The sequence below is a fragment of the Etheostoma cragini genome, chromosome 8 (genome assembly GCF_013103735.1).
Source record: "Etheostoma cragini isolate CJK2018 chromosome 8, CSU_Ecrag_1.0, whole genome shotgun sequence".
Classification (NCBI taxonomy): Eukaryota; Metazoa; Chordata; class Actinopteri; order Perciformes; family Percidae; genus Etheostoma; species Etheostoma cragini.
In genome coordinates, this window is record NC_048414.1 from 25,128,862 (window position 1) to 25,139,806 (window position 10,945).

A 10,945-nucleotide genomic window follows, 5' to 3' on the forward strand; every position below is an offset into this window, starting at 1 on the left:
AATGAGGTAGAAAGTAAAAAGTATTTCAGGAGCCGCTCCTCACACGTCTGCTCGCTACATGCTCAAACCGGAAGCCACATCATGGCTTTTTAAAGGAGCAAAGTGAAAGCTGGTTAATGCCACACCCCCAGCCTCCACCTGGCCCCCCTGCCTTTCTGCCAGAGAGGTCCAACCAACTTTGTTGTACAGAGCACAGTAGTGAGTGACTCTGAGTGCAGAGGTATAAAATGAGTCAGGGGTTTGAGAGCCGTAGAAAGTGATATAAACTCAGAACAGCCATTAATGCTCTATCAGGGTACTCACAGAAAGGAAGACAAAGAGGTTTTATTTCTGTCGGTGGCCAATTGTCAATCAAATCCATTTTTATCAAGATGTTCTCCTGAATGTCAGTACAACAGAAAAAAACTGCTTAGCCTGCAGACTTCGCACATCAAATCAAACTCAAATGTGAACCGCTCAGAGTGGTCGCACGGTGTGTCTTACATCAGCAATAATTCCTCCGTCGGTGCACTCCTACGCTGTAAACATGCTATTTGATTTATAGTGGGGTGAGTACATAGTGGAGTAGTGACTAGTAACCGAATGCTAATGTGCAAAAAGTTAAGCCTTGCATGCAAATGTCTTCCCCCTCTCGCCTTTGCCAACCCACTTCCCGCACAAGTCTTCTTTCTATCCTCTTTCTCTCTTTTGCGCCCGCTCTATTGCTCTGGCTGTCGCTCTGACTTACTTCTCCTGCTCTCTTTTGGGAGACAACGGGCAGTTGACAAATTGTTGTTGGGCCTCTGTGATGCTTTCTCTACGCAGTTGCATAAGTTCAGTGGTCAAGAAAGGAAAACCAAGTGGCTCCACCATTTTACTTTGTTCTTCTTTGCTTTGTTTTCTCCTCTAGCACCTACAGTATAGTGTTATAGTGCAGAGCCAAAATATTCATATGGGGCCTCAGCGTTGAAGTGAAGTCACACACCAGGATGTCAGACGGGGTTGATATGGGGGAGACACAGTCAACTCTGTGAACAGAACGACACAGGCAGTAATTTGTCCATATAATGTGGTCTGGGGGATTATGTACTATTATACATCTGAGGAAACCCACATCTTTTACCCTGGTAATAACGTCATTACATGAATGATAGAACAGAGACGAGTGTCATCAGAGACAAACAAGTGGGATAAAGTACATCAGGCAGGAAATGTTCAAAAATCAGCTGTTTTTCTACTAAATACTTAATGATTTTCATGTGTCCTAGCTTTAATTCTGGGACTTAGTGACATATTGCAGTGGTTTTGTGTTCTCTTTGTTGGCATGAATGTAGACTATCTATGTAATGCACACTACTCCAGGCCCTGGTTAAACATTACATGCTATAATACCAATTGAATGTGTTGTTCAGAGATCATAGTAAAAAGCAGTGCCAAATTCAACTAAACAGATGTGACATATAACATTGTGCTCCACTAGAACTGCTCTTAGCTATTGCGGACCATGATGACAGATCTCAGGCCCTGGCCGACTAACTCGTTCTCCTTCTTGCCCCCCTGGATCTACCGCTTCAGCAGGTATTCATAGTAGCTGTGTATGCTCTGGCTCCCAGTGCGTAGACTCCTTGTTGGATGAACTGTCCAATTTTTGTGTTGATAAGCATGGGCATGAGACCATCCAGCTTGCCGCATCTGACATTAACATGGGGTAATCCAATCACAAGTGGACAGCTGTAAGTATGTGTCCACACCTGGCACCCATGTGTCTTCAGTGACCAGTTGTGATCAGATTTCACTTCCCTGTTCTATGTAAGAAATAAACATGTACATCATGTCCGTTTGCAAAGACCAAATGCCGTGAGGTAAACAGTTTACAGCATAACGCGTGATCCCATATGAGAGTCGAGTCAGACCGGCTCTGATCTAGCGCAGATGTTAGTTGCACATGCTCAGATTCAAACGGTTTACGACATAACTGTGAAATTGTAAAATCCATGAAATAATACACTTTTTCTCATTACAAACAATAACAGAAGATGGGAATCATTTCAAAAACGTTTTAGCTATCTATCTATGATTGTTTGATTGCTAACGTTGGCTCAAAACGCCATTCCAGTTGCCATGCCTTTGTTGTGTTTGATTGCTAACTTGTAGCTAAGCTAGCAGTCATTTCAAAAAACGTTTTAGCTATCCATGGTTGTTTGATAGCTAGCTCAAAAACACAATTCAACTGGCATCCTTTGTTGTGTTTGATGCTAACTTGTAGCCAGCAGTGAACAAACTTGGTTAAGTAGGTCAATTTTTGCTGTATTGACATTACAAAAGTCTCTTTTTAGCAACTTGTATGCTACTTGTTGCAAAGTGACGCAAGCGCAACTCAAATCTGCACTCTCCTCACATTGGGCAGTGACAGTCTCAACTCTCTAAACGTAGCTCCTGTGGCGCCATTTTGATGCTAATAAGCCATCACCTGCCGTTAGCATCCCATTGACTGCCATTCATTTTAGGCTCCACTTTGACAGCAAATAACTTTACATCAGAAACGTTTAAAGACTCTATTTGTCCTCTATTTGGCTCAGCTATAAACGGAAAAGTGCTTCATATATCCTTCACTGTTGGTCCATTTTTACTTTTAAACTGTCTATGGTATATTCCTTTGAGTGTTCCAGGCAAACCAAATCACCCACGTTGTTTGACGCACTCGTAATATACAGTACATCTGTGGATTTATCAAAATTCTCCAAGATCATGGACAAAGCAATTTGATAAAGGCTATTCTAAAGCTGCCTACACACAGTCTTTTAAAAAGTACTTGAGTAAAATTACAATGATAACTTTCCAGAAAATGACTTTGGTAGAAGTTAAATTCCCCTTTTAGAATATTGATTGAGTTAAAGTATGTGATATTCAATGTTCCTAAAGTGCTCTTATTATGCTCATTTTTATTTTCATAATTGTATTAAGAGGTTATGTCAGAATAGGTTTACATAGTTTAATTTTCAAAAAGCACCACAATGTTGTTGTACTGCACATTGCTGCAGATATTTTCACCCTGTGTGTTGAGCTCTCTGTTTTCAGCTCTCACTATTCATCTATTCCATCTTTGTTGGGATGAAACATTCGCAGTATTTAGGTAAGGAGCCCGTCAGAAGCAGAAGAATTAGAGCGTGCCACGCTAGCATTAAAGGGGAGCATTATAAAGGTTATAATATGTGTTACAAATGATGATGATCATACAAACAGCTCCTTCTTAACAGTTACCCTTGCACACATTAATTGCTCATGTATTGTTACATACGTAAGTCTTGTTTGTATCTGTCTAGCCCAGGCTGTTGTCCTGTACAAATGTTTTTGTCCTCATGTGCCAAAAGTGTATGGTTGTTTTAGTTGAATCTGTCTGAATCTGTCTAGTCCATGTAAATGTCCTGTACAAATGTTTTCTGTCTTGACGCACTGTAACCACGTTCAATATTTAATGTTTCTGCAGAACATGAACCTGCTGAAAAGCAGTTTTTAAACTGAGTTTATGTTGTAATGTAATGTTACTTTTAACTTTCCTGTATAATAAGTGTGGTGGTCCGTCCACCGGCATGTGGCATTTAATTTCCCCTTATAACCACCAGGAAAATAAACGAGAAAATCGTGTTACTTTTGACTAATAAATAAATCAAAATAACGTCACCATTTTTTACGAACTGCCGTGAGAGCGGTTTGCTTGCAGCAAAGGGTTGTAGGTCGGAATTGAACCTTCAGAACAAGGTAAAACCAGGAACTTTTGCAGTCATTAAAGATATCATCAACGTAAAACAACTAAATCATATCCGACATCTCTGTTCCACGATGGGTTTTTATAAAACAAGCTGACTACAACAGCACATGGGCTACAGTTGTGTTTGCCAGCGCAAGGAATGCAAGGCGAAGAGATGATAGATCCTAAACAAAACCTGAGCACAATACCACAACACCACAAGCAAACTCTACATATTTTCCGTCAAATGTCATAAAATTTGATATATATGTGTTGCATACAGAACATAGAAGAACGCCTGCCAGGCCCAATGTAGTTGGCCTCTGAAACAGTGAGATGATTTCATGTGATCGGCCAGCTAAAAAATGAATAACGAAGAATGTGTTTTTCAACTCAGTCTCTTGCTTTTTTGGCGTATCACAGAGCTCTTAACTGAATGTTACAGCAGGCGATTTTCCACCATCATAATTTTTGTTTTTCAGTGAAAAAACAATGAGGTCCAGCAGATGTTGTTTGCCACTGATTGCCATTATTCCCTCTGCCCAAAGCAGTCCACCCTGAGCCAATGTTTAAAAATGAAAATCCTCTTTGCATGTGCCCCTAGAGCAGATATTAGATGGTACTGTGGTGTACTTCCAGCATGCTGATGTGATAAGTGCAGTAGCCCATTACTGTTAATCAGCTCTGAATCAGTGTCATGCAGTAGCACTGTAAAAGAGAGAGCGTAGTTGAAAGCGCACAGTTCGTACACAGACTCCATCGCTGCAGCTTGGGAGATAATAAGCAGAGAAAAACTCCAACTCCCATATGAAATTACAGAGAGTGCTCTGATGCTTCAGCTCTGCAGCCACACATCCCAAAAAAAGGACATTGATAATTCCCCCTCCCGCATAATGATGTCTTTTGTCCTCGCTGTGCTTTGGGCGCCGAGATATTTCAAACTGTTTATATCGTCAACTAGGATTACATGGACCCTTTGCTCTGCAATTGCACCACACTCCCCTGTGATATAGGATACAGTGCCACTGAGGCTCTAATGGGCCCTTTAATCTGCACATCCTTTCAGCAGTGCAGCCAGGCGCGGCAGACATGGGTGGGGACAGATGTGGAGGATGTTGGGGAAAATATTTTGACTGGTGATAAACAGTGGCTTGATAATGTTTGGACATTTTTCTGCAACATTTGAATTTTGGTTTATTTTTTGTCCTGGACATCTGGAAGCAATTCAAGAAAGAACTGTAATTGTTTTTTGTACTGCAATGTTTTTTTTAGTTCCTTTTTGTAAATTTGATGTTTTCATGAGTTTTAAGAAAGTGTGCACCTTGTACGCACACACATCACCCTACAACTTTCTTTTTAAGGTTGCATTACATACAAACAGTATGAATGTGAAACCTAAATGCACATAACGTGACATTTTGAGTCACCTAAGTGAATTGCCCACTGGGGTTACAGTAGGGAATTTCCCTGCCACTCAGAAAGACCAAACCTCTTTAACTGTATGTCTGGTGGATTTTATTGTTACCATAAAGCACTAAAAAGCTTCTGATCTTGCAATCAGCACATTGTAGCCACAAAGGCACTGATGGAAACACTTTTGCCATTGTTTTTAACAGATCATTGTCAGCTGCAAACATTATCTGACATGTGGCTTGGTTGGTTCAGTGATAGAGTAGGCACACATGCGTTGAGATGTTTATACCTCGACGCAGAGGTCCAGGGTTTAAATCCAACTTCCCCTTTTCTCACTTAGCTGTCCTGTCCAAAATGAAAGGCGGAAAAGCCAAAAAAGTAATCTAAAAAAACAAAATGTTATCTGTTCATCAATGAAATGTTGTAGTTGGGAGCCTAACTCCTAATTTCCACTGGTTGCAGAACGTCTGCATGTCGGCTCCGTGCTCCCCCATCCGTCAGCACCCACCAGGTCTGGATTTGTTACAGAACGGCTGTGGCCATGACTGACAGCTGAAGTCACGAGGACCCACGAGATCTCGCGAATTCATGTAGAATAGAACCACAAAACCAACAATAGTTTGTTTCCATCCAGAGGAGTAGAGGGGAAACAACTCTGTGCTGTGTTTTCAATTTCTAGTGCAAGGAGACATGATCCGCCATGAGCATGGTCTACTTTGTTTTGAAAATTAAACGGATGTTTCATTTTGTTTCCGTTCGTGACTTGAATTACTGTGGAGCTCTCCGGCGTCCGGCAAAAATAGAAGCTCTGCCTATCTACTCCGGAGGGCTAGGGACTGCCGGAGCTGGGATGAAGTTGGAACGCAGCCGGTCAGCAGTCAGTGGAAATACACACATTAACTTTAATGGAAACCTATCAACTCCGCCGATGTTTCGGAGCGGATCTGAAGATCGGTGGAAATGAGGAGTCAGAGAGTTTGCAGCATCTCTTCTGTAACATTTGTCCATTGAAGGCTTTACTGTAGCAATACACCTGTCCCTCAACACATTCACTTAAGAATGCAGAAGGACTTCTTTTATGACTTTTAATACTTTCCGTATTTCTCCTTCAATGTTGGAAGCCGTGCAACCACACCATATTTTATAAAGGGAAAAAGTTGGACCTTAACATTGAATGTGAGTTATGGGATCCACTCCTTTCCTCCTGTGTTATGATGATGTACGTGTCTCACTAAACCAACACAGATGCACTGATAATGACTCGCCGCACCTTAAAAAGGCCTGTTGTTGTTAACAAATCATTTTTCATCACATCCCTCCTTAGACACATAGGACTGGTTGATATGGTACGTCTGGATTTGATTATTTTATGTTAGGTGGTTTCCTATTCCATTTGTACAGCGATTTCCATTTGTTGCAGTTCGATTTTCTTTTCATCCTTAAACAAAAGCAAAAGTTGACAATAGAGGCATTTCTTGTTACTCCTATTTGAGTTTGGCTTGTTTTCATTCTGGCTTATCATTGTTAAAAAACACCAAAAAAATCAACCTATCCAGATAAATCGCGACATTGAGTGAGAGTGAATTTGATTGTGGTTGGATGAGAAGCACACACATACGCCATTTGACACCCTATGGTTTGTTAGAGATTCAATCACACCTGCAGATGACACAAATCACGTCAAACTCCAGCAAGGAAGGAGCAGACGTCTGTAGCCCAGTACAAAGATGTCCGCGGCAGAGACTCAATAGAAGTCAAGCGAAATGTCCCAACCAAGCACCAGCCAGGAAGTTGGTAGCCAGGACGACCAGCCGACCCTTCTACATCCCTGGCCATACCGGGAAGACATTTTCAAAATGGTTGGATGCAAAAACAACTCCTTTAGAATGCGTTGCAAGCTCTGCGCGTCCAATTACCACAAGCTAATAGTTTCCAAAACTCGCCGTCTAATTTGAAAAAGCATATTGATATTATATTTTTTTCCGTACGCTACTTTTACTTTTCCACTTTAAGTAGTTTTAAAGACAGTACTTTTACACTTGTACTTGAGTCGTTTTAAACCCCAGTGTACCTGTAACTGTACCTGAGTAATGAATGTGAATAATTTTGACACCTCTGACGTGTGTGTGTGTGTGTGTGTGTGTGTGTGTGTGTGTGTGTGAGGGGGTGTGTGTGAGCCTCATGCTTTAAATTGTAGTCATTTTCACTCTCAGCATGCAATCACGCCACAAGAGCCAAGCACAAAGAAGTCCTTCTAGCTGTGTTCACCTTATTCACTGGAACAAAGAGGAGTAATGAACTTTTGTACAGTGAAATGAAAAGCATGCTATTTTGTAAATCAGGACACTCTGCCTTGCATAGGCTGTGTCAATGTTCTGCTCTGCGTGCCTTAAATGAACTAACCCAACCGCAATTTTTTTGGACTAGCACTTGAAACCGTAAATGAATGTTGAAGTCCTGCCGTGTACTAGTATGACACTGAAACTTTTTATGCATTTTGGAGCAGGTGACCAATGTTTTTAAGATGTAGAAGAAGAGCTTTGGCAGCCAATGGGACTAATTGCAGACTCTATTTGTGCAACAAGTTCTCCACTTTCCACTTCCCATTAAGTCTCTTATTTTTTGTTCCAGCTAAAATTGTGCATCATAAAAAAGTCAATGTCTTCCAATATTCAGACAGTTTTTTTCTGTGTTTTGAGGCAGTGATTTAGTTTGTTTACCACTGCCAGAAGCACAAGGACAGTGTTATAGTCATTACATGTCTGCATGCTTTGCGTGAGTATCAGAGAGTGGGAGAACGCACACATTACAATCAACAGGATGTGACAATGCAGTGCCCCAAATGGCCCTCTTTCTCTCTCTCTCTCACACTCTCTCGGCTTTAAACCAACATCTTGAAACGCTTAATCTCATCAAGGGTTCTTTTTCTTTCTCTTCATGCAACTGCTCTCCTTTAGAAGTGGCGGGCCGGCTGGACTGAACACACTCCACCCATATGCGGCATCCAGAAAGTGTGGACCGAGGCCTGTGAGAAACCAATTAACCTCTGGTTAAATCCTTTTGATGACAGGAACCAGGGGTTTGTCCACACGGTAGGAACAAAGCAGACATATTCTGAAAGCTAGCAAAACAGCACCTCCTGCAGGACAGATTGAGTGAGGAAAAAAGAAAGCGAGACTGAAAACAGGTATACTATTTCGGACAGATAGATTAGGACTGCAAAGAAGAAGTGCTCTGATGTGACACAGTAAAATACACACCCAAAAACTGAAGCGAGGCTGTAAAATATGGAGGATTTATTCCTCACTGGATACATAATCACTGTCAAAGGTTTTTCTTTCTTTGCTCCCAGTGTCCAAGTGAAGAGCTTAGGGACCAGAGCTGAGTAGTCCCAGGCAAAGCAGACCTGGAGACAGCCTCGTCGCAGTATGGAAGCAACAGCACTCAGGTCACAGATCTCTCTCCCATCCCACACACTCACATTACAAAGCCACTGTTCAGCCATAAATCCCGACCATCCCTCCATCTGGAGTCCATCTTCACACTCTGACACACAAACCCCTCTTACAGGCATTGACCTCATTTACACAAGTCTCATGTACAAGAGCCCAAGCATGATTTCACTCAGGCTTATCTCACTGAACAAACATAGGTTCATCTTTGCACACACATGAGTTTTTCACGTCATAAAATCCAAGTGCACACATGCATTGCACACCCACTACAGACAGTAGTGCTAATCGGTTAAGGGAAAAAATCATACTCCCAATTATTTGGTCAATGTTGAAATCAAAAACACAATTACTGACTTTTGGAAAGATGTTGCAATTATTGAACTTAAAAAAACTGTGAAAAAGTAAAACGTAACTTTTTATGTTAAAGGTCCCATGGCATGAAACTTTCACTTTATGAGGTTTATTAACATTAATATAAGTTCCTCCAGCCTGCCTATGGTCCTACAGTGGCTAGAAATGGCTTTGTCCTGGTCTGCCTCTGGGAAAATGAAAGCTCAGATGGGCCGATCTGGAATCTTTCCCCTTTATGAGGTCATATAGGGCAATGTTACCTCCCCTTTCTCTGCTTTTCCTGCCCAGAGAACTTGGCCCACCCATGAGAGAGAGACATCGTGGCTTTCAAACTAGCAAAGTGGGAGCTGCTGCAGACTCAGAAATGGAGGAATGGAAGAAAGCTCATTGTTGGACTGGCTCTGTTGGCTGTAATTCTGCACCAAGGCTACATTTTTGAAAACAGACTTCAGATACAGTATTAGGGGACCACTAAGGCCTTTATAAAAGAGACTTCAGATACAATATTAGGGGACCACTAAGGCCTTTATAAAAGTGACTTCAGATACAGTATTAGGGGGCCACTAAGGTCTATGTAAAACAGATTTTAGATACAATGGTAGGGGACCTGTAAGGTCTATATGAAAGGGACTTCAGATACTATATCAGAGGACCATTTACTTCCCAGCCCTAATAGACATTGAACCAGAGGGAAGGGGTCATGCAGCAAATAGTGAGATGACTTAGGAATGGAAAGTTCTGCAAAGCCGAGCATCATATTTCACATTTCCAAGCTTTAAAGAAGAGTTTGACTCCCTAAGCCCAGTTTGACACTCGCTGTTTGTTTGGAGTAACTTACAGCTTGGTGTGCGTCAGGCAGGTATTTGCTTTCCTCAGTTTCAAAGTCTCCTGATAGTGAGCTACATTTCACTTTGACAGTTCACAGTTCCATGTTTCATATTGTCAAAAAAAAGCAAACAGGTGCAGGTGCTGGCGGTGCACCAAGACAGAAAGACATGAAAACATTTTTAGACTGTTGCTAAAAAATAAAGGCTCTTAACTGTCATACAAATAAAACAACTTTCCAAGGCGGCAGCTTTTGGGAAGCAGAGCTGTTAACTCACGGACATTAGGTGCCCAAAGTGTCTCGCAAATGGATGTGGAGATGCTGGAGCTGGCATCAAAAAGCTGCTTTATGATTTTTGCAGTGCTTGGAGATAAAAAACTAAAACTAACAATGTTACACAGTGTAACATACTGCATCTATTAAAGGAATAAACATAAATGATCTCCATAGTAAAACTGTGAAACTTTGTGCTTCTACAAAGTCAAGTTCAATTAAGCATGTCCTGCCACACGTATTTCATTACTTTGTGGTAATGTCTAAGTTCTACCATGGACTCTGTAACTTGGTTACCTTGTTTCAAGCCATTCTAGAGTGGTATAGAAAGCCCGCGGGAAGACTCAGCTTCATTTTTGCCAGTTCTCATTCAAATTCAAACGGATGAGCTGCTTGACTCTGATTGGCCTACAGCTAGTCAATGAGAGCCTGGCTGTCAGCATCCATTACCCAGCACAACTGGGCGAGCTCATTTCTTTTCAGTGGCTAGAGCTGACAGAGGAGGTAGCAGTTCATTTTCACATTCACAACATAACACAAACACATATGGACCTAAAATATTTCAAAAAATGCAAGTAAAAAACAATTAAAAAAAATTTTGAGTGGAGAATCAAACGAATCAAAAACTGCAATATTCTTCATTGTGTAACTTTTTGTCAATTTAAAGAAATGATTGAGCAGTCACTGAGAATTCATTAAGCCCATTTTGAGCATGTTATAACAGCTTAATGTTTAATGGTAAACCACACCTATAAAATTAAAAAAATCCAAACAGCTTTCACTGCAACTACTTTCTATCTAAGAAATGGTTTCAATTAAAACTGTTAAGAGCAAGGCCTTTGGGTAACAGTGAAAGCTTTTTTTTTATTTGAATGAACTGACTCTTTGCAATGACAAAAT